The following is a 4,345-nucleotide window of genomic DNA, read 5'->3' as shown; positions in this document are numbered from 1 at the left end:
AGCCTCGTCTGTGTGGTCAGCAACCCGGTGGAATATAAAACTGCCTTCTTCGACCTTGGGGGAGTCTGCATCCATGGTGAGTGCAATCTGCCAGAGGGGAGGAGCACTTTCAGAGGTCAGATAGCACTGAGGTCTGGGGGTTCAGGGCTTTTCTTCCCACCATTTTCTTAGCACTGCTTTCTGACCACTTCATACAGGAGTGTAGGAAAAACATCCAACTTACTTTTGCTTTTGAGTGTGTCTCACATCCATGACCTGCTCTAACTGCTTGCCCCTGCTAGTCCAGGTAGTCGTTTTTCAGTGCCTCTCTCCACCACTATCCAACATCCATTGTGCATTCAGCATGGTCTTCAGGAAAGTAATCATAATGAGTCATTGTGGCTTTTCTTCAAGTCTGACCTCCATGACTTCCTGTGGGATGTCATGGACGGGCTCAGACGCTCCTCTGTCCACATTTCTGATCTTATTTATACTCTTACCACTGAATTCCTTGTTTGCTGTTCCAGAATGTGCCCTGCTTTGGCGAGTTTTTGTACCTCTGGACATGTTGTTTTCTTGACCATCAGCCCTTCTTCATCCTGTGTCCTTGACTTCCTGTCTCATTCTTCATGGAGGATTCTCTTCAGCCACTGCAGATATGTGGGCTGTGAAAATGCATTCACACATGGCCCTGCCCTAAGATAGGCCCCATGATTGGTCTAAAAATCTGCTAATTTGTCTAAATTCTACTGATGTCTTAAAATTTTAATAAATTTTTAACAAGGAGTCTGCCTTTTCATTTTGCACAGAGCCCTGCAATAATGTAGCCATCCTGCCTTCAGGCATCGACTCCCTTGGGGTGTCTGTGGCCACTCCTATACTGAGTGCTGATTATCTGTTTATGGATTTGTCTCCTGCATGGACAGGAACACTATGAAGGCAGGAGCCATGTTTTGTTCTCCTTTGAATCCCTATGCAAGCACAAGCTCCTGTCCAAAGTTTATGTAATCAAAGTTGCATTGAATGAATGAATAACCTTATCCTGTGTGCGGTCTCACCCTCTGTAAACCATCCTCCATGAGCTGGTGCAGGGGTCTGAAATGCCAGGATCTCTTAAAACATATGTTAATTGGACCTCTCTACTCCAAGGCTAGAGTATCAGGTAATTTTCAATACTCAGCATTACCCACAAGCCCTCACTAATCCCTCTCACCTACATCTCATTCCCTGCTCAGTCCTGCCTGCTTCAATAAGGTGCTGGCAACTCCCAGGGGCTGGCTTTAGATACTGCCATTTCCCAAATGTGGCATCCCTCCTTCCTGGAATGCTATGCCCACTCTGAATATCTGGGAAACTGCTGCTCATCCCTCAAGGTCGGTTTATGCATCACCTCCTCTGGGAGACCCTCCCTGAGGACCTCTATGCAAGGGGTAAATCTCTGTTTTACTGTAATCCCTCTAGTTAGCAGACTTTGATATTTTATCAGTCCTCTCCACCGGGAGACTCCATCTTGCTCATCTCAGTACCCCTGGTACCAGCAGAAGTTCAGGACCTGGTTGAATGAATGATACTACCAGACTCTTCCCTCTTCACCTTCTGAACCAGGACTCTTTAGACTTCTCCACCTACTGTCTATCTTCCTTTGGCAGTGGGTATCTCAAGTTCTCTCTTGACTTTAACTTATTTGCCCTCTGTGTTTGAGGAAAACAGATTCAGCCAACCAGGCGAATGCTGACCTCCTGCCAGACATCCTTAGGGCAGTCGCAGCTGTGTTATTGATCCTCGGAGGTGGACTGTACCTTTGGAAGATACATGAGAAGATGAAGACTGGAAGAGGCAGGTTGCCCTTCTCCTTCCAGGCCCACATACCTCTCTTTCTTCACTGGATTCTTGACATTCTTTCTCCTACAAAATGTCCCTGCAGAGGGGTTAGTGGGTGTGGCCATGGTGTGTGTCCATAGCAGTGGAAGAGGGTACAGATTTCCAAGGCTCAGATTCAAGCCACTCTGTCTATCTCTCAGGTGCAAGGTCACAAGAGGATGGTAATGACAGCATTCAGTATGCAGCCAGCAGGAATCTCCAGAGCACATGAACAAGGTGAGACCTGGGCACTGTGCTTTTCCAGGTCTCTCACTGCCTGGCCTGGGTTTTTCCTATCTAGTCACTGATGTTTCTTTTCCTACTTCCTCTTTAACACTTTCCAGACAATCAACAGTGTTATATAAGAAAATTTACTTTGGGGACAAATATACCTCTGGGCACTTAGGGAAATTCATAAGTACTACATGTCAATAGCATTGATTTTTTTCTGGTTCTTCTACGGCTCCTCTATTCCTCGGCTGTTTCAGGAACCTTTTGTCTTGCATTTCCAGGTTATCAGGTCACTGAAAGAAAAGTGACCTTTCAGTACTATCTACAGTGAGGTCTGTAAGTCATGTCATGCCATGAAGACAATTTAATTGGAGGAAACAGAAGAATTGACACTCCCAGGACACCTCTGCCAGGAGTTTGACCCCTGAAGGCACCCGCCTGCTCCACCTCTGGTCCAGTTCCATCTGCCCTTTATCCTTTACCTGGGCCTATGTGGCCTTATTACTTCCTCTGACACCTCTCCAAACTGCCCTTGTGTTCAGGATCCTCACAGTCACAGGATGAGCACTCCTCCTCTGCCATTGACTCAACTCCTGACCCCTCACCTTCTGAAGCTTTCCAAAGAAGACTTTTCTGACTGTGTCAATCCCCACAGCCTCTGCTGTGTGGTTAGTGTGTGTGTTTCCTTAAGAGCATGAGCTGAGGCATGGGGACTGCGTGATGGCCCATGCCACAGAGGATGGAGTTATGACCTTGGTGTTGAGTGCTGAGTTGGGGGTCAATGGAAGGAGCATGGGTAGGTATGAATCTGGAAAGGACTGGCCTGAGGATTCCGTTGCACCTTACATAGAGCAAAGCATGTGTGTCAAGCAGTACACTTGTACTGGGAAGAATGTCTAGTGTATCTTATAACCTTCTTCTTGGTTACTTGTTTTAACCTGGACTTTGGCTTCAAGTTGGCCCATGGGCCCCAAACCCACCTTCTTGTCAAGTGGGAAGAGGAATTTGTAACTCTTCACCCCCTTCCAGGACTTAATTTTCTCAGAAAATAATCCTAGAACCTAGAAGTCAGGAATTGCATTCTTAGGAAAATAGCTTCGGCCTGTCCCTTTCTGGGATAGGGGTACTTGGTCATGATGATGAATGTGCAGTATCCTCTGACCATCCTCGATGAGGCTTCTGGGGGATAGGAAGAGTGAAGTTTGTAGGAAGATATGAACCAGCCCTTTCTGGTCTTTTCTATTGAAGAGTCTTTCTGGCCTCAATCTAAATGTCAGCCTCCTCTTTGCTCACTCACATCCCTTTGTCCAGAAAGATGGCTCCCTTTCCCTGCTCCCTGCTCCCAACCCTGCCTACTGGAATCCTATCATCCTGCCCAAAGCCCTCTTCCAAACCATATGTTCCATGAAGCCTATCTGGTTCCCAAAGGTTAAGAAATGGTCTCTCCAATATCTGACCTTTTCAAACACCTTGGAGGCCCTTACAGTCTGCCCTGGATTGGTCATGAGTCTTTCCTGCTGGACTCACCTTGGGCTCCCTCAGGAGGGTGTTGGAGCCACAAGAAGCCAGTGCCAAGGAGACAAGCACCTCTGTCTGTGAAAGATCTGGGCAACCCTTCTTTCCAACTCCTGGGGAACTCAGCAGACTGAGACCAAGAGCAGAGGCTGTTGAAGGTTTTTCTGGCAAGAGTCCACAAGGAAGCAAAGATGGATGTGATGACCTCCAGCAACCCCACCTGTCCCAGAGGTCAGAGGTGGGGATATTCTCACACCAGCTCCAGCCTCACATGGCCCGAAGACCTGTTTCAGCTGCACTGTGGTGTTGTGAGAGCTTCTACTTTCTCTGGGGGTCCTCACCTCCTGGAAGCCCCTGATTCCTGCCTTGGATCCCAGCTCTTGTGTAAGAAGTGGGTTCAGTCTAGTAGTGAGCTGCTGTGGTTTCTCAACTGACCCAGATTCTTGAGTCACTTGGTTCTCCTCCTTGCTCAGCTCAGTTCAGCTGCTTCATATCTGCCTTCAGACTGTCTAAACATGGTTCTTGCTGAGGGCTTGAGCATCATGAAGCAATGCCATGAGCCTATTTGATGTGTTTATATATATAAGCAGGTGAGAGGGGGAGGTAGGGGATCTGCAATAAGTCACCTTTTCTGATCTCCTGTCCCTCAGGTAGAGCAGAAACCTGAGGGAGATATAGGCACCATCTCCTCACAGAGTTCCCATGTAACTGGTCTTGCTGGGCATCAGTGTCCATAAGCCCAAGAGCATTGTAAGATGAG

General features: G+C 47.6%; 1 long non-coding RNA gene across 1 annotated transcript; it reads left to right on the top strand.

Annotated features, from left to right (window-relative positions):
• The first annotated feature begins 816 nt into the window (after positions 1 to 816).
• Positions 817 to 3,341, top strand: LOC132344828 (uncharacterized). The gene is made up of 2 exons (XR_009493846.1): positions 817 to 2,076; positions 2,352 to 3,341. It is a non-coding gene; the product is annotated as an uncharacterized lncRNA (long non-coding RNA).
• The last annotated feature ends 1,004 nt before the right edge of the window (positions 3,342 to 4,345 follow it).

The sequence above is a fragment of the Bos taurus genome, chromosome 3 (assembly GCF_002263795.3).
Source record: "Bos taurus isolate L1 Dominette 01449 registration number 42190680 breed Hereford chromosome 3, ARS-UCD2.0, whole genome shotgun sequence".
NCBI classification, from domain to species: Eukaryota; Metazoa; Chordata; class Mammalia; order Artiodactyla; family Bovidae; genus Bos; species Bos taurus.
The sequence above is the reverse complement of the archived record's forward strand: the minus strand, read 5'-3'. Positions and strand labels throughout refer to the sequence as shown.